Raw genomic sequence first — 21,032 nt, 5'->3', positions numbered from 1 at the left:
CTGTCTGTTAGTGGTTACAACTAATCAGTTAGTTAGTCCGCTTATAGCAATACACAAGTTTACATGCTTGGTCACAGAGACAGTAGCACATAAAATGCAAATCCCATGCAAAAATGACAACTACATTGACCTGGGCATGTACAGTCAGATAAACACACACAAATGCATGCACATGAAAGCAAACAGATGCAGATACACAACAAATGAAAATAAAAATATGAAATGAAGTCTAAATGATGACATGACCTCAGGAAAGAAAATCTCTCCAGCAGAACTTTGTAAACTTTTTTAACCTGGCACACAGAACCCAGAAATAGTTCAGGCTCAGACCTACACCCTCTCCACTCCTTTGGTAAATGTCAGCCAAAAGTAGAGATTCCTAAAGTTTTTAAGACCCAGGCCGAGATAAGCTAAGTCTCCACCTAGGATCAAGGCTCATTAAAACATATTTGCGCTCGTCATGTGGGAGCACTTACTGCAAGAACCAGGCCCAGTGCTGCACCAGTTTTGCATCTTCAGCCCAGGCCCAAGAAACAGAAGCAGAGTCAGATGAAAGTGAGGAGTGTGAAGTAATAAGGAATCAGGTGGGCTGATGGCAGATGGAGGTGCAGTGTTAAAACTACACTTGGCTGACGCACTTATCTGTGCACACGCTTGAGTACAGTATGTGCATGATCGAGTCAAACTTTGTGGATGTCTGAGTGTTTTTGTGAATGAGTAAGTGCTTGAGCATATGAACACCGTGTGTGTGTGTGTGTGTGTGTGTGTGTGTGTGTGTGTGTGCGTGCATTTGTATTAGAGTTAAAGTGCCAGCATAATCACACAAGATTGCTGGCATAAAGCCATATTAATTCCAACAGTAATAGGTAGACCTTAACACAGACAGACTGACATGCTTGTGAAAATGCTGTGAGTGTGTGTGGTGTGTGCCTTCAGAGAAAGCAGTAGACTTTGCCATGGTTGCAACCGAAATTGCTCCATTTACAGCAGGATAGCACTCAGTAAGGAATGGAGCTCAGCAAAGGTTGCCAAGGATATTGTTGCCCTAAAGCACACCCCTTTCAGTCAATCAGTGTGAACACTTGGTCATGACTGCCTTGCCCATCACCAACTTACCTGCCATGTTTCCTGATGCTACATGAATGTGTTTGGAAACTACAGACCTGTTTATGCTACGCTCCACCGATCGCCATGCCCACTTGAGGCTGTTTGGCCTGAAAAGTTGATCACTTCATCGCTGGCCCATAAGCAACCTTTCCACCAAGTTTCCTGCAAATCTATCAAGCACTCTCTGAGTTATCCTGCTGACAGACGGACAGACAAACATAACCCCACCGCCGGAGGTTTCACCTTCTTGGAGGAGGTAATTAGACTAAGAACATCATCAACCAGCTAAAACTAATTAAAATACAAGGGCAATATCATGTGGTTCTGTCTCCCGCTACACATAGCCACAGGCGTTACTGTATGATGCACACAACCTAACAATACACACACACACACACACACACACACACACACACACACACACACTCCTAGGTTTTAGTGAAGCCAGATGGGGTGCACTCTACCTCTGAGTCAGGTTGAAGGTTGTGTAAGTGTATGTCTGACCTTTTCACACAGGCACAGCCAGAACTATTCTCCCACACACCCATCCACATACAAACACCCACACCCACACCCACCCACCCACACACACACACACACACACACGCACACGTATACAGGGAAGGTTAATATAGAGCAACAGAAGCTAAAAGGTCACGCAAATGCACACAACCACAACAGTTACTGAAATACTTCCATTCAGTTCAATAAAAAACTTAAGATTTACAGGCCTGATTTCCCATAAACATTTATTGGGTTTCTTTTATAAAAAGTAATGAAAAATAAAAGAGAGAACGCTTCCTTCATTTATGTCCAATCATATCTTCGCTCACCAACCTTATTATAGCACTCAGGGTTTTTAAATTATCTAGATTTTTCTTGGAAGATTAGATGAGGTAAAATGAAAAAACTCACAATTAAATATATACTTTCCAAGACACAATAAATAAGCCGTGAGTGAACAAAGGAGCTGGGGAGACAGAATACTGTGTGTAAATGAGAGCTGACAGAGTGAAACATCCTGTGTATATGTGTGTGTGTGTGTGTGTGTGTGTGTGTGTGTGTGTGTGAGCATGTGTGTAAGCGTGTCTGTCTTTATAGTGATGGAACGCTGCAGTGCTGTGCAAAAACAGCAGAAATATGTCTCAAATCAAGCTTGGGTCGCTTGGTCTACTCCACTAGCTCACCACACACACACACACACACACACACACACACACACACACACACACACCGCTCATATGTGATTTATGATTCTTGGAGGGATTTTTTAAATTTCCTTTACATTTGAACAATTTCTTTCCAAAATGAGATATTCACTTTTTGAAAACATAACTCCAATAAAACTGAAATTAAAATGTAATGATTTTGTCAGAGTTATTTGCTGTCTTCAGGTTTATTCAAGTTTCCTACCTTTATTTACTACATACCATACAATACAATACAGTACACTATAAAAAAAACTGCAGAGAATCCTGACCTTTACCAGAACTGTAGCTAAATCCTCAATCTAACCCTCCAACAACAAAATGTCCTTGAGTGAAAATTATCCTTATCAATTTATACTTGTGAGGTCCTGTAAAAGAGAAATATAGACATTCATTCACTCTCTCTCTCTCTCTCTCTCTCACACACACACACACACACACACACATACAGAAAGTCAGGCTGTATGCTGCAGCAGGCTGACACGGCTGTATTTTCTGAGGGGGGTGTGTGGTTTTTGGGAGAGAGCTGCATGCATAATCATGGTAGCACAGCCTGCACCCCTGGGAAATGATGATGAAGCTTTGGCCTATTCCTCCACCTCTTCGCTTTGACCCCCCTCATCCTATCTCTCCTCCTCTTCCTCCCTAAACCATCACTTCTTCTGTCTCTTCTGTCCTTCAGCAGAGTGCAGTACTGACAACTTCTGCTGTACCTGAATATGTGTGTGAGGTGTGAGAGTGTGTATGTGCGCAAGTATGTGTGTGTGTGTGTGTGCCTATAGAAAAGGAAAAAATTCTGTAATTGCATACTTCCAGACATTAATGTAGTTGTGTGCTTCTGTGAATGTGTACGTCTTCATATGTGCATCTCTCTCTCTCTCTCTCTCTCTCTCTGTGTGTGTGTGTGTGTGTGTGTGTGTGTGTGTGTGTGTGTATTAATGGAATTCTTCCACTCTGTTGATCAGCAGCCTGACTGTGTAGGGGCATTCAGTTGTAAAAGTGCTTATGTGTCAGGAACTTTCACCCATTAAGGTCACTAGGGAGCGTGTGTGTGTGTGTGTGTGTGTGTGTGTGTGTGTGTGTGTGTGTGTGTGCATGAGACCATGTGGCTTGTATATCTGTCAGTATTTGCATACTTTTTCATAAGAAAATTGTCATGTACGTATGTGATCATTTATGTCACTCACCATCAGTTAAATAGATACATAGATAGATAGATAGATAAAGACATAGATAAAGATATAAATATCATTTTGAAAGCATTATGGCTGTGGACATCAGGCAGGAAACACTTTTATACTATGTTCGCTGTGTGCAAATACCATAATGTGATGCACTTTTTTTTTGCTGACTTTCCTTTGATGAAGGATTCAAATGTAATTAGTGACATTCATTTGTGTTTGTCTGTCAACAAGCATGACAGAGGAAATGCCCATTTTTCATTCACTTGTTAATGTTTTTTGTGAATGCAAGAGAAAGAAAACTGCTTGTTTGTGTGAATGTATGCCTGTATGTACTGCCATCCATGAACATGTGTGTGCTTGTGCATGCATGCGAGTGTATGGGCCTATGTGAGAAAGACACAGCATGAGGAAAACAATAAAAAGAGAATATGCATATCAGCTCATGAACCTCCACCCCCAGGCGCAGTTCTCCAGTCAAACCTGTGATCTTGCTATAAATCATGCAGTGATGTCAGTGACACCACTGCAAATTAATGGAAATGATACAATGATGAGCAAAGAGATTTCCATTTAAGATCCAGTCCACAGAGAGCTGACTGGGAGCTGGAGCTTGGTCGTTGCATTTACAATGTCTGTTTTGCACATGAATGTAAGGACAGGAACTGGGTTGCCTGTGTGTTAGGTCTGTGACTCCTTGGCTCAACATCACATCCTATTCATGACTCACTAGTGGGAACGAGCCAACTGAAGAACTTTTTTGTTTGTTTGTTTTTTGGGACATGTCAAATTGACTTGAATTTGTAAACTGAGATTTGAGTCATTCAATTGAGTACTTCAAGCCAAATTCTATATCCATTTAATAAACACGTGCAGTAATGTGAGAAAAAATCAGACAAATATTCAACTGAATTGCCACAATTTTTGGTGATGCAGCTCCCTAGTGAGCTAATGTTCATTAGCCAGTGTTATTAGTACTGAATATTCACTAATATTAGCTAGCTTACATTAGCTACTGAAAAACATATATTGTTTTAGCATGGATTTGAACTGTGGTTGGCAGAGTGAAAGGCATCTTTTGTAATCGATGCATTGATACAGTGGATAAATCATTACACCTCTGATGCATGTGCATATTACTATATCTCTGTTTTTGGCAATTTCTGGGCTGTTAACATTACACAGCATATGGAAACTCATCTACCGAAACGCACTCATCAAAGCTCTGTGAGAGTTTGTGAGGCCGTGTCAACATACTGTGCATTTTACAAACACTACATATGCCATAGGTTGTACAGCAGCTCTGTAATCTGTTACACCGAGTGTGCAACTCAACAGAAAGTAAAAGTTTTACAGTCTAAGGGAGTGTGATGATGTCATTCGCCCTGATAATATCTTCGACAGTCTGACTCACTCTCAGATTTAGACAACCACGCACACACATGAACACAAACACAGGCAACGTCTGACACTAGTAATTAAGCTTTCAGACTCTTGATCTGACACTCAAATAAGCGTGACAATGATGCCGCGTGACTGTGTGATGTGGGCATGTGCGTGGGGCCAAATGAAGCAAGTGTTCATGTGAAGTACTCAGAGAAAGTTGTCTTTGTGTGTCTTTGCATGCATGCCTATCTGCCTATATGTATGTGGGTATATTCTCACTAACTAAATTTGTCTCTCCCACCTCCAGCGCTAAGGTGTGATGTTCTTCGTGGCACTGACGTCTATTTCTGATCCAAGTGCCAATCACACTCTCACAACACAGCTAACAGGGTGCAAAATGAGACAGAGAATTAGAAAATAAATAAATAAAGAACTACCAACTGTGGAGGAAGTAATGAGGCCAGAACAAGGACTGATGAGTGAAAGAAAGATTAGACACGATATTGAATTTGAAATCTCACTCTTCATTTAAGGTTGCTATGGAGAAGTCACATGAATACACACACAAGTGTGCAAAACTTTCCCAATATGGTGCCGCACCCCCTTCTCAATGCATGTCTCCATTCTGTACAAACCGATCCGTCCCTGTTCTGCCTGAGTGACAGCTGGCTTATGATACATTCACACTGAGAGACACACTCCCATAGGACATTACCTATAACAAGACAACCCCATTTCCTACATCTGCCATTCCCAGTCTAACATTTCCTGTCTGACTTTCATCTTCTCAAAATGAATTCTCATAAGCCCCTACACTAGCTAACAGGACACAGATAATACATTCACTTTCAGCAGAGCAAAAACTCCCCAGGGGAATGCCCCGATGCTGTTCTCATTCTTGGTGACTGGCATTTCCACTCTCAGTCTGTAACATTTTGTTTTTCTACTGCTGTGGATTAAGCCTAGCCATGCAGTGAGATTTCTGAAAAATCAATGTCAAATAAAATGATTACATCAACTTCATAACACCCAATCAAATCTGCATATGTTCAATATTTGTATCCCCTAAAAGTCTATGTAGTACACTCTCTCCATTCTTATATAGTAGGCTACACTCAATAGAAACATAGATAATCTCTTTACTATTTGTAGAATGTTTAATGCTCTTTACTTACAAAGTATATTCTTCTTAACATTTATGTGGCTCAGTGTGGGCTGACCCGTGTTACTATTAATTAATTATATAGAAAAAAACACCACATTTGAGCATACTGAATAAGGTCTCAACAGCAGGACAAGGCAGTATTGAATCAAATCACACTGCAACCATGAAGGCAAATTTTACCACAAGAACAAATAGCCAGTACTTTACATGGTAGTTTTTATGCAGCATTGGTAACTTCTCCAGGTTTGGCTGTTTTGTGAGAAGGTTTCTTGCTAAACCACATGTTACAAAGTGAAGCAAATAGCAGAAAGGAGCGCTTGCTATGAACCAACTGGGAATGTGAACTTGATCCTGTTGTAATGGTTAGTGAACTTTTAAGGTGTGCACCACAAACACATTTTATATAAAAATAAAAACGACTTTAAACAAAAGCTGCGCTGATTCTGCCTGCTCATAAAATGGTCCAATTAATCTCCTTCTGCGCTGCCGATAGGTTATAATAAAAGGAAACCACCTTAAAAATCTGAGGAAGCCTTTAAGATCGGCATGTCCACTCTGCTAATCCACTGTCTGCTCAACTTCACAATAACTGCGTTTACATGGACACCATATTCCGATTCGGGTCAATATTCTGGTTAAGGTAATTTTCTGAATAAGGTGTTTATATGCGTTGCAGCAACTGGAATATTCCGTTTACATGTTACTTGGCATATTCCCGTGTTTTGACATATTCCACGCTCTTACGTAATGCAACACTCAACCTGTGGGGGCAGCAGTACGCGTATAGGCATCTGGTCTGCTGGATACAAAAGAAGAAGAAGAGGCTGTCGCTATTTCTGTGCAACAAAGACACCCCAGGATTCACTGTGAATCGAGCATGCGCAGACGTGACTGAATATTCCGGTACGGGGCATTTTAAGGTGTTTACATGCCTCAATATTCCGGTTGGAACAGGCATATGCCAGGGGTCTTATTCGGAATTTTCTCCAACCCTAACCTTAATCGGGTTCGGTGCGTGTTTACATGACTCGTGCGCAACTGGAATATTGCGGATATTCCGAATAATACAGGAATATGGTGTGAATGTAAACGCGCTCAATGTGGACACCTGCGGGATTTGGATAGCTTGTGAAGCTGTAGCAGAGAGAAGCATGAGACCCTTTTTGACTGACTGAGTATTTCTTTACAGTTATTGAACCATCAAACAACTTACACTCATTTCAATAATGACCACAACCACAAGTCGGCATTAGGCTCTGGAAATGGTTAAACTGTTTAACCGGATTTCATGGTCCATCCAGCCTGGCTGTGGTATGACTAACCCAAGGACAGATGCTCTCGTATTAATGAACTCTAAATATACCTGACTCATTAATTACTGTTAATCCAGTAAAACCTTACTCAGATCAGGAAATTAGTCAAGTTAAACTGGCACTATCTTAATTATGTTTGTGTAAATAATATCCACATATTGTGCTACTTTCCCCCCCAGCACTATCTTACCAAACTCATTTGCAATTAAACCTAATGATATTTTTCAGTGCTTCAGAATCTAATCTGCCATCATTAACAGTGTAGGAATCTGATGCAGTGTTAACAATCAATTATGAAAGGTATGGGCCAGATTGACTGAGCCAGTACCATGGCAAATGCAGAGTAAAATTTTAAGATTTATAAATTACTCAAGAAAAAGAGCACTAATCATGAGTCACATTTCTCAAAAAAATAATTTTATATGCAAACAGATGCAGCCCATTTTGTTACCATTCCCTGTTGTCTGCTGAGCTGTTTACTCATCTGTGTTTGGGAATAGAGTGTTAAACACTGCCCATTAGCAGAAAAACTGCTGCTGAACACCGTGTGCATGTGTGTGTGTGTGTGTGTGTGTGTGTGTGAATGAAAAGGGTTTGCAACTGGTAATCTTGTGTGTGTTTGTGTGTGCACATCTGTCTGTCGCTGTGTATTTGTGTGTGTGTTTGTTGACTGTGATGTGGTAGGAAGGCTGTACTTTCACCACACGAGTATTTCCTGTGTGTGTGTGTGTGTGCGTGTACGTGCGCGCATGTGTGTGTGTGTGTGTGTGTGTGTGTGTGTGTGTGTGTGTGTGTGTGTGTGTACATAGTGCATATACTGTGTTGCTTATCAAAGCTTGTGCTGGCTCCGCTGTTTTGCCACTCTCTCATGACAAATCAGCTTTAAATATTCTCCCCTGTTTCTCAGTCACGCTCACACACGCATAGAGCCGTGAAAAAGACAAATGCATGCATACACACACACACACACACACCACACACACAAACACACCCTGGGGGTGAACAGTGCATGCCGAGGGGTGTCAGCTTTGGTCAGCGTTGGCTCTCACCCCCACATCTCTTCTCCTCTTCCTCTCCTCCTGTTTCTTTACTTCCTCTATTCCCTCCATCCTGCACCATCTTCTCTACCTCTGCTGCCTCCTTTTTCTGTCTGCAGCACAAATGATGGACCTCTAATCTTGCCTTTTATTGGCTAACGCTAATACACACCTGATATAGTCTCTCACATGTAGAAAATATTTCATGCCTCAGGGACTAAGCATATGCATTGACGAAAAAACATGATGTCTCTCTCTATCGCTCTCTCTCTCTCTCTCTCTCTCTCTCTCTCTCTCTCTCCTTCTTCTCTCTCCTTTCTCTGTGAATCTTCTTTCAGGTTAACATTTTTGATGTGGACCCACTTTTCCTGCTAAAAGCAATTAACTTTCATCACATTCTCTCATGCAATGGGACTACATGTTTTTTTTACAGAAAGCGCAAAAGTGTAGGGAATAAGGACGCTGCAGTGGAGCGCTGACATGGTGGGGGGAGGAGGAAGATGGAAGTGAAAGGGAGGGAGAGAGGGAGGACCTTTCCATTATTCTCCACTCCACTTAGCAAGGACAAAGATGATGATCAAGAACTGAAGCAAAACAACAACAACAAAAAAAAAGAAAGAAAAAAGAACTAAATAGAAGGTGTGAGAGACATATGGAGACAGAGCAAAAGATGGAGACTGTCCACTGCATTAGGCAGTCCACAGAGGCGTTCATATGAGAGTTACATACATACAGAAGCAGCTGGGGTGTACATGTGCATGAATTATAGAGAACAACTTGCCTATATATAATAATAGAAAAGAACACAGTACATTCATTATATTCCTTCAGTTGGACACAGTAAAACAGCTGCATGAGCTTGACAACCTCACAGAAAGCACAGCATTACAGTAACATGAATTTTCATTAGAAATATGTGGGAAAGGTGTTTCTAAAAAGCATAAAATCAGTATGGAGATGGAAGTGGACCAAATGTTGGTTGCAAACCATATATTGGTAACGTCAGCTAGTTATGGTTGCCAACGTTAAAATGAGCCCTGTTTTCACTTGACATGGGAATTCAACTCAGTCCCAAGAACTTCCTGCTTGCATGGACTTTTTGCTCCTTCAACACCACACCACACTGTTATTTACAGCTCCTTTAGAGGTTGCTTCATTTTAAAGGCAACTACAGGCCATAATAAGCTGCTGTACAATTGATCTATGTGGTCCTTTTTCACCAAAGTCTCCTATGTTTTGTTGATTGCTATCAAATACAGATGTGCCGCCTGGCCTTGACTAAGTTCCCTATTTCCTTGGACTTCTGTTTTTACTGGGTGAGGACAATTTTTGGGTTTGTATTTCCACTTCCACCTGCCCTGCAGAATGTTTTTCCACAGGGAAAATATAAAGGTAAAACAACAGCAGTTGTCAAAATATGCAGCTCTGAGTCAGTATTCATTCATTTTGAATAGACTTGTACAAATCATCGGCACAATCAGTTGCACTGTCCTGTTCAAATTCAGACGCACAGCTCAAGGCACCAATGAGAGGACGGTGTGGGAGTCTAATCAGCTTCCTCCTGTTTTCCTACAATGTTCAGGGACCTTTTTCTAGGTATTTTAGAGGGGATAGAGATAGACAGAGGAGAAATCTTAAAGAGCCTCCTAGAAACATGTTGGTTGCCTGGCAAGTGGCAATGTTCGCTAATTGGACATGCTTTTAGGAAGCTTTGGGAAATAACGGCACTACTAGACTAGGCAGGACTGTGAGGACACTAATGGCTCTGATATAGTCAATTTCCTGAAAGGTATCAGTAACAACCTTGCCAACACACTGGAGGAAGTCTTAGCTCAAACAACAACTCACAGGTAAACAAAACTACTCACAGTGTGGCCTGTGTGTATGCATCCACATGCACACACTCTCTCCAGGTCTCTCTCACCATCTCTCTGCTGTAGCTCACACTTTCCACCCACTCTCTCTCCACTTCTCTCTCACTTGCCTCTCATTCCCCCTAACTCTCTCTCTCCTGCTCATCTTCAGGTCAGTAAAACAAAGGTTCATCGTGACCTACAGTAGCACTTGTCCCTGTAACCCCCTGCCTGGGGACAGTTGTGCCACAATCCAAAACGCTGTAGGGTGTTCGGCTCGCTCCTTTCTCCACTCATAGGAGGGGTTACAGTCTGTGTGAGTGTCTGCTGTGTATCTGCGTGTGTGTGCTGGGAAGAATGGCTTCAGTGTGAGAGTGTCAGAATGTGAGATTGTGCATGACAAAGGCTGTGTTTGTGTGTGTGTGTGTGTGTGTGTGTGTGAAAATGTGAATGTGTATTCCTCATGAAGCCTACACAAAGGCATGTCCTGTGACACGGACAGATGAGGTTAGACAAACAGCCACAGACAGGACGCAAACACTGTTTGGTGAGCTAATTCAGTCTCTTCACACACTGAAGGGGAGACAGACAGACAGTGCAGTCGGGGGAGAGAAAAAGAACAAGGGGGTGGGAGGGCCCCGCCACCAGAAGAGAGTGTGTACCACTTGTTAAGTCTTGATCGCAGTGTACTGGGTTCGAATCCAACCTCAGGCCATTTGCTGCATGTCATCCTCTCTCTCTCCCCTGCCTTTCCTGTCTGCCTACTGTGACTGTCAAATAAAGCAGAAATGCCAAAATATAATCTTTAAAAAAACAAGTGGGCGAGGGAGGAAAGAGAAAGTGGGAGCGAAGGGTGAGAAAAGTGTGAGAATCATGGATAAGGCAAGAAGTGAGGTGAGGAGGAGGGTAGGATGCATAAAGGAGAAAGAGGGAGAAAGTGACAGAAACACACAGATAGAAAGGGCAAGCGGATATAGAGAGCGAGGGAAGTGTAAAGACTGACAGACAGAGACACAGCCATAGCTGCTCAAGTGTAAAGAGAACAAGCAAAGTCAACAATGTATTCACAAAGTCCCCAGCTCACTCAACACATCAAACAGTACGCACACCAAAGAGCATGTCTGATTTAGCCTCATAAATAAACAAGACTATTAATTGCTGCATTTGTACCAGTGAAGATACTTCCTCGTGCATGACAATGTGCTTGTGCATCTGTGTCGCTCGCCTCTCTGTGATGTGTGCCCAATTGCACGTATTCATCATTATCTCGTGTTTAGCATCAATTTGAAAGAGAAAGCCACAGTAAAGGCATCAGCGGAAAGCCATGAGTCACAATGCTATCAAATTTTCTTTGGTACTGGGGCTTTTTAGCTGGTCCTTACATCTTCCACAGTGAGTCTCAATGGTCCTTATGGGCCTTTGATTAGCGTTAGCATCCACTTAGCTTCCACGAGTGTCTCTCAGGCATCTATGACTCAACACCTGTTGATGGGGACTGAGTAGCCTAATGGGTACAAAGAGGAAAGATGAGCTGTACTCTGTCATTTGGAGTGGAAAATAAAAAAAACATAGATGAGGGGAAGGAAGAGTTCTGGTGAAAGTTGAAAAGATGAAATGGCACTTATTTTTAGACAGTCTTAATCCTTTTCAGCAAGCTAATATGTAATTTGTGAATAATTAGTCAAGTTTATCTATAGGAATGCTGATTTGTGTTCTGGCAAATTGAAAAGAGGTGGACCTACTTTCATTAAGCAGCATTTATGTTTGAATAATGCAGAGAGGCATCATAAAAGTGTGACTAAGCGCAGGGGTTTCGAAACTTTTTCAAAATGGACATCCAGCGAGATTACACTCAGCATGGGACTCCATTCTGAAAAAACTGGCAGAACTGCATGTCCAGCCTACTGATTAGGGCTGTCATTTGCTCGTATATGCAATTAAATTTGTTCATGAATAGAGTGAAATGAGTCACGTCAGACTGAAATTTGAATATTAATGATGAAATCTGCATAATATGGATGCACGGAAGCATAATGTGTGAGTCATGTCTTTTACTGACTGGTATCCAAAACATTTTCCCAAACACCACTGATTAAATTAGGAATAAAAATCTTGTCAGCTTCAGTACTTTCTGCTATAATGCCACTAGCAAGCATGTGTGTGCTAGCAACAAACTAGTGGACAAATAGAAAAGTAATGTGACAGAGAATGAGCCAAGGCATGAACAGTTACTCACTTTAATCAGCTATGAAATTAAAAAAACACAGCAACAAAAAAGCACTTAAATAAACAACCCTGCTGTTTGGATGCAGTTGACAAACAGTTCAAAATTGCAGTTCAAATTTATTATGATTTCATTATTACATTGGACTGAAGTTTCAATATTGAAATTCATCCTGACAGCCTTACTCCTAATGGTGGAGAGAATGAAATCTATATTCAGAAAAGATATTGTCATTCTGCTTGTCAGTGTGCTTCTAACTTCAAGCACATGAAACAATGCTTAAATCATATATATTTCTGGGAACTCTGCAGAACTGCCTCCAGGACCCTGGAGGACCCAAAACTCAGTTTGGGAACCACACACTTTCTGTATCCCTTGGAGATGAGCATCTCTGGGAGGCGGTGTGACTTTACTGCATTTCAAAGTCCTACTGGAGAGCAAAAGTATATGTAGAAAGACTGAATCATCATGCTTGCTTGAACTGTCACACTCTTTCAAAACTGCTCAGATTAAATTAGCACATTTAACCTTCTCTGGCATGCACTTCAGTAAAAACATACCATTACTATATGGGGATCGTTACTCTAACCCAGAGGTTTTCAAAGCGAGAAGTGCGCCTCCTGATGGGGCAACAAACAGTTTCACGGGAGGCTCAGATCAGAGGGTGGAAAAAGAAATTCATTAAGAATTTCTAAATAACTGATTTTTAAAAAATATTATTCGCCTAAATACCTGTCATTCAGTTAAAGACATAGTTCACAGAAAGCTCTGGGTAATTTTATGAACCTGGCATCAGTGGGATCACATAGCTACCACATCATCCCATAGACATCCAGGAATTAAGCTAAGGAGGACATCCTTTCTGAGCTTTGTTCAAGGGCAGGGTGGTCACAGTCTCAGACCGCTACTGTAACCTTTAACCTTTCCTGGGTTATGATCTACACTTTAAAAGACAACATGTTTGTAAATGGATGATTGATTTTTATAACTGATAAGAGTGTTAGGCTACTCTTATTTCCTTCCCCTGGCATAAAGTCGGCTTTCTGTCTCCATGATCTCACGGGGATCTGGGGATCTAATAATTTCAGTTCTTCCTCTGCTGGCTGACGTCATGTTTGATACCACATTTCCTGGCGGCTGATAGTATCTGAACAGTGAATTCATGGGATTCTTCTGAGGCAGATGTTGGTAAATGTCTGGATTCTCTTCATGGTGATGATGGTTGTTCTCCAGGTTTTGCTCCATACAACAAAACAGGCTTCCTAGTGGTTTTGAAGATCCTGATCTTGATGCTGATGGTCAGATCTCAGCATCCCCAGACAATTTTCAGCTGACGGGAAGCTACCCATGCCTTACCGCTTCTGAATTTTATGGCATCTGTTCCACCCTGTTTGTCAGTAATGTTGCCAAGGAAACTCTCCACCTTCTCTTGTGCTTCACCTTCAGGTGTGATGGGGGTAATGTTGGCTGTGTTGACCTTGAGAACCTTTCTCTTCCCAGCACGGGAAGGAAATCCTCTGAGGATGCTAGAGATGGATTCTTCTACGCAATCCTGCCTCTAGCATCACAAGACATGCCCTTTTTCGGAATCCTCAAGGGGAAACGGAGAAGAGGCAGACCAAGAAACACCTAGTACCATGAAATGGAGGCCAACATGATGAGAATTGGCCATACATGAGGACAACTAGAGAAATAGGCCCAGGACTGACATGCCTGGAGAGTGCTTGCTGACGGCCTATACCCAAAGCGGGGCCACAAGAAATAAGGAAGTGTGTAAGCAGTCATCATTTTAGTTCACCAAACTCTTTGACTTGCAGCAGTGTACTTAGCACACGTCGTCCTCACTTAGAAGGTCACCCTCTTTAATGCTCTGAATACATCCAACGAAAGCTAATCATGTTTTCATACTGCAGCTGCATTATATGCTAATCACTGTAGCATGCTAAGCTAACACATTTTCATTCACTTTGTTTTGTGCTATTCTACTTAGCATGCTACCCTCCTCTGCTGTGATGTGCTCCTGTTTAGCACCTTGGCTAAGCTTGCTGAATAATTCAGGGGGAACGAACCCTGGCTGAGTCAGCACTGTGGGCAGGTCAGTGGAGACACTTCAGCTGAACGGCCATGAAAAACAAACACAGAGGCACGCACAAGCAGATGCATGCCTGGACATCCATGCTGAATCATGCATATTCATGAACAAAAGGAACACATATACACAATTAAAACGATTAACAGAGAGAGGGAGAGAGAGCAATAAAGGAGGTCACACAGGGCTAGTTAGAGTCAATCTTGTGCAAGAAAGACATTGAGCTCTCCATGTCCTCAACACCGAGATGGGGACGGAATGCATAATCAATGCACATTAATGCATGTTTCATGGCCCACACATTAGCCTATAACAATGCAAGATGTTACACCAGTCAAGTACTGCAGAGCCTAAATTACAAATCAGCCACAGACTTCAAATTGCTCGCTCTGCCAAACAGATTTAATGAACAGAATATGTGGTGACAATCCAACGTTAATAGAGACAAAATTATTCAATAATATTGTGTCTTGAGCAAATTCCCTTGTTGATTTAAGGAATTAAAACATGTCCACCTGCAACTAGTCTGCAGGGAATTTTAGAATACATGTGCATGAATATTTAATGTTTCAAATTAGTCTGCCTTGCGGTGTCAATATAATTCTATTGTGCCTATGTTTTAGTCAACAAAATGGTCTTCAATGCTGATGGCTTCTGATTAGTGAGGCTCTACAATGCAAAAAGTCAAAATCTTACCAAGATTTTTTGTCTTATTTCAAGTCAAAATGTCTTATTTCTAGTCAAAATATCTCATTACACTTAAAATAAGACATGATCAGCTCAGAAATAACTTGTCTTTAGACAATTTTCACCCTTTTCAAGTGAAAATTTACTTGAAACAAGTTAAAATTAGCTTGAAACAAGAAACAACAATGGAACAAGCAAATTTTTACTTGTTCACTTGTGTCACAAGTAAAAATTTGCTTGTTCACTTGTGTCACAAGTAAAAATTTGCTTGTTCCATTGGCAAAGATTTGACTTTTTGCAGTGTATATGTTGGCCATAGATGCTGACATATGAGTAATAAAATATATATGGATTCACAAGAAAATGACACACAAAGGCACACAGCACCATGCACAGACACTCACACACAACACACTGTGACATAAATATGTACACACACACACACACACACACACACACACTCTCTCTCTCTCTCTCTCTCACGGATAACCTTTCACATACACAGAGACAGCATTACAGAGGCGGAAGGAAGGAGGAGGAGTCAGAGAGAAACGTCTGACAGGACGATCCATCTCACTAAATAAGGAGGATGAAAAACAAATCTCCCGGAAAAATACTCTGCAAACAGGAGGAAGGGATAGAGAGCAAGACGGAGAGGGGAGGACAGAGAGAGGGGAGAGTAAGTGAGCAGGAAGGAAGGGAAACTGGTGAGAGAGAGAGTGCCTATGTTTTGTGGGTATGTGGGTACAGGTGGGTGTGCAGACCCATACTCAGTACCAACTGATGTGCATGCTGCAGTGACAGGTTATAACGGGGCGGGGCAGGATAGAGGAAGGTAATGGATGAGGAGTGGGAGGATGAGGGAAGAGAGAGGTTTGCCCCTCTTTAACTTTCCTACAATATGATGGAAGGTATTTACTGACACTTCATGAACAGCATCCTCCCTCTGTGTGTCTTCATGCATGAGTGAACTGCAGTATCACTATTTCAGTGTTGTGTGCGTCGCTGTACTCTGTATCTCCCTAATCCCCATCTGTACTGTAAATTAACTCAACAGACTTCACTGGACCTCAGAAATCTGACGTAACCTTGACTACCAAATAGGGATGCATGATATTGGATTTTTTTTTTGCAAGTATTTTCAAACTCTTTTGGCTGATTACCGAAGCCGATATATGCACACATTTTTTTTCTACCTAACTGATGAGAACATCAAGTCTCCCCTGTTGTGGAATTAACATTTTATTATGCCTGCTCATATTGTGATGACCCACTGGCAGATGCAGACATAAAATACAATGCTTCTCATATGCACAAAATCACTGTGCAAAATAAGATATCTACCTCACTTAACTCAGCATACATTATGTAGAACATGCCATTTCTACTTTTTTTAGGGATGCATGATATTGGCTGTTTTGCCAATATCCGATATACCGATGTTCATTTTAAAGCCTCCATCGTCCGATACTGATGTCATATTGATATAATTGTGCATCCCTACTACCAGCCTTTGCCCAAACATAAACTTAATATTCAACACATTTTCTCCATAGAGAAAATCCATGGGATTTTCACACATCATCCCTGTCACAGTCTATAAGCTGCCATTTAAAACTTTTTATTTTTTAAAGGGGACTAGATCCACTGAATTTTGCAGCTGCTTTGCAAGTAAAATAATTATTTTGCTAATGAAAAGCTAACACTGGGCTGCACATTCATTCTAATTAGGCTCTGGACCATAATACCTGGTTAGCTGGCTACTATGTGCATTGCTTTGGCCGATCTTTTGTCTTTACTAAAGCATGACGACAAAAGGGAGGGGATTCACTACAACTCTACAACTTTGCAATTGTCCATGCATGATGTGCACCACAACTCCTGTCACTGGCCCATCATTCCTTTCACCAAACAGTGAGGAGATTATCTGGGAGAACACAATGCACATCCAGCTTCACTCACTTAGACCATCAGCCCCTGCTGAACAGGCACGCCGATGAACCAGCAGGAGTCACAGTAACAGAGATGAGAGCTGGTTCACAGGGTTTGTAGAGGGTTCGATCCGTGAGCCCTCTAAGTTGTGTTTGTAAGAACAACTATCGTCAAGTCAGAAGCACCACTACCAGAATATGAACTCATCTTTCCGAGGACCCAGGACTGAAGCCTTTTCATTCTTTCATGTCAAGAAAAGCAAGGGATTCTTCATATATTTCTGACTGCTGTCATTTAAACAGATAAACAGACACAACAAACACAGAGACAAATTGACAGACGAAATGATGCAACATTATACACCAAGGTCAGGATACATATGCAAAAACTCTATCTGCTTTTGTGTGTTTGAAGGTCCCTGTGTCTGCATACGTTTCTATTGTGCATTATTTCATGCATTGAACTGTGTGTGTGTGTGTGTGTGTGTGTGTAAAAGAGAGAGAGTGGCTTGTTAGAGCAGCAGTTGGCTCCTGCTGACAGCTACTGCAGTCTGAACAGCAGGGCTGACGAGGACAATCAATTATCCCCGCACCACACACACACACACACACACACACACACACACACACACACACACACACACACACACACACACACACACACACACAGTTGCACGTAAGAAAGCATAGGGAAGCACATACTATTTGCACACACAACTGCATACACATGCATGTAAGACATTCACTCACACACACCCACACATACACACACTGCACAGAAATAATCCCCACTCACTGTGTGTGTTCTGTCTCTTTTTTTTGTCTCTTTCAAAGATTTACAACAATTTACTTTGTAAGAAAGTAGGTGGAAGATGTGGTTGATGCTGTGCACAGTAACTCATTCTTCCCTCCCCCTCTATTTCTCTCTGTGTGTGTGTGTGTGTTGTAATGTGTGTGTGTGTGTGTGTTTTAGTCAAGCCCCAGCTGGGCTAGCATGAGTTGATTGAATATCAGCCTTGATCCCTCTCAGGGCTGTTTGGACGACAGCTAGATGTGTGCATGTACGTGCATGTGTGTTTCCTTTCAGCGTTGTGTATGATGTTGAGCAGACGCTGATGTTTTGACAGCCATCCGGTTCTCAGTCTGTCTCCCTTACATCAGCTGTGCATGTGCGTGTGTGTGTCCGTATGTATGTGTAAGTGTGCGTGCGCCTGTGTGTATATCTGTGTTCAGAAGTATGCATTTCTATGTATGCCAGGCAGCATATGTGCCCAAGTGCAGCCTTGCCTGTGTGTGTGTGGTCAGTGAGGGGGTTAAGCAGTGGTCTGGCTGTCAGTGTGTGTGCCTGACCTTCTATCCACCACTGGGATCACTTATCCTGCTGCGGGCTGCACAGTACAAGAGTGCAGAGCACCGTTCCCTGCTATTTGTTTCCTCCTCTGTCTCCCCATTTCACTCTTTCTCTCTTTCTGGCCTCTTTTTCTGCCTGTTAACTTTTCTTTCTGCTTCTCTTTCTCCCTGCACTCTCTGATGTACCACTCACAATGCTTCCCCTTTAATTTTTTTCTTCTCCCTATCCCTTTCTCTTTCTCTCTCTATTTGTATCCTCTGCCTCCCTCTCTACATTTGCGGCTCTCCCCTCCTCACTCTGCCGCTCTGTTACCAAATTCAGAGAGTGTATGATGAAAAGAAAACAGGAGAGCAGAAGCTAATGAGGACAAGAGACAGGGGGAGAGAGAGGAAGGAAGAAATGCTGAGATATACAAATGGAGAATCACAGACAGAGGGAGAAATATAGACAGAAACGCTGACAGACGGAGAGAGAAAGATAAAAGTGTTTGACAGAGGAGAAAAAAAGGGTCTTTTTCATTTGTGTCAGACTGCCATTGTCAGGGTAACAAAGACATAACTCTCACACTGCACAAGAGGATTTGTCAAACTCTCTCACTCTCTCTCACTCACTCATACATAAAACACACAACACACAAAAACACAGAGTATTTATCTCTTTCCTTTAGCAGTGACGGATCTCCTGGGGTGAGAGCAGCTCCTGCTCTCATCTTTCTGCAGTGTCACTTCTGCAGTTTGTCATGTTCACACCCTTACTTAGGTCTGCGTAGTGGGAAAAAAAAAACCCTACAGAACAAAACCAATTTTTGGTACCTGTATTGACTTTAAAGTTTCAACAGGTATTAAAAAGGCTACTACACGCTCCAAGTTGTGTGCTCAAAAGGCACATGTGTTGACTTTACCTAGCTTCAGCTGTGTGGAAATTGGGACAGTACATACTGAGCCTGTTGAAAGAGCCGTTTTGCCGGTGCCCTGCGTTTGATCACTGTAGATGCATCCTTTGCTTTTTCATGCAAAGGCTTGCCTACAACTTGATCCAAATCAGCTGGCTTTCCAATATTATCCCACTTAAATCCAGAGAACTGCCAAACAGCTGCAGTTGAGATCTTTTTAATTTCCTTCGCAAACCCCTCAGAGTGGCTGTTTCACAGTTAGGTGACAGTTGCCTGAGGGGATATTAGTGCAGCATAACACTCCAGCTCAAACTACCAGTGGCACTGTTACACAAGTGTAGTGTGGTATTCCAATAGAAAATGTGAGAAAAATGTGAAGAACAGGATACTTTGAACAATTTCAAATACACTGATAACAAATGTTACTGCATACCTCTGACTGAGGGGTGAAAACCTTTAGAAACAGATTTAGCCACGTCTGTCAATTTCAGTTTTTTGTTGGATTTAAATTGGTGGTAGAAATGTCTGCAGTATAAGAGCTATACACTACCACATTTCCTGGTTTTGTGAAAAGGCAAGTGACTTGATTCCACTGAATTAATATAGCTGATATTTTTTTATAGTTGAAATTTTCTCAGTAGAACATTCCCCGGTGGTCATAGATCTGACTTTTGCACTGTATCAAACAGCAACATCTCTGTGGAGGTTCAACCCCTCTTACTTGCAGATCGAAAGCCCTGCAACTATGTATTATCTGATATAGATTTCTGTCTTGAAACCCACAAAACTGAATCTGTAGAGTCTAGTAGTCTACTTGAGTACACACTTAATTTCCTATAATTTCCTAGCCTGATGTCTACTAAGTGTGCTGAGCCCCACTACTAAAAACCTGTGTCTTATTTTATGAGCATGGCAATAAACTGATCCAGTTGATGGCCCACCAGCTAAAACATCACAGGACCTCCCGTCGTATCCCTCAGATACAGCAGGAACATAAAAATGTAATTACCACCTCTCAAAAAATTAATGATATTTTGGCTTCGAATTACTCCTCATTCTACACCACTGATTCTCCAACAAACTCTAAAGACATGGAAAGATTTTTAAAATAATTTTAGAAACAGAAAAGTATAGCAGAAGCACGCACTCACACATGGCAGAATAGGACATGTCAAGCTTGATTGTGTGTGTGTGTGTGTGTGTGTGTGTGTGTGTGTGTGTGTGTGTGTGTGTGTGTGTGTGTGTGTGTGTGTGTGTGTGTGCGCATTAATGCAAAGCAGAGTGGCAAGACACCAGGGGCCACATGCATAAATGATGCATACACACAAAAACGATGCATATGCCATTTCCCGCACATAAAACTGGTATTTATAACAACAGAATGTGTGGTGACAATGTGTGTACCTCACACTTTCCTTTTCTAGTGTGATCTGAGGGTGAAGTGATGAGGTGGAGATGTAATCTACGGTGAGACAGAGACTCTTTTTGTCTTTTGTGTGTTTACACAGAGCTTTGTAAGATACCAATCAAAGGCACATTTATTAGTGCTAATTAATTACTTTGTGTGATTAATTTTATCATTCTTTTAATTTATATGAAGTCAGAGTC

General features: G+C 41.8%; 1 protein-coding gene across 2 annotated transcripts in view; it reads right to left on the bottom strand.

Annotated features, from left to right (window-relative positions):
- pdgfd (platelet derived growth factor d) overlaps positions 1-21,032 on the bottom strand; it is an 83,979-nt gene that overhangs the window by 49,128 nt on the left and 13,819 nt on the right. The gene's annotated exons all lie outside the window — the stretch shown is intronic.

Source organism: Myripristis murdjan, chromosome 13 (genome assembly GCF_902150065.1).
Source record: "Myripristis murdjan chromosome 13, fMyrMur1.1, whole genome shotgun sequence".
NCBI classification, from domain to species: Eukaryota; Metazoa; Chordata; class Actinopteri; order Holocentriformes; family Holocentridae; genus Myripristis; species Myripristis murdjan.
Note: the sequence above shows the minus strand (reverse complement) of the source record. Positions and strands in the feature narration are given on the sequence as shown.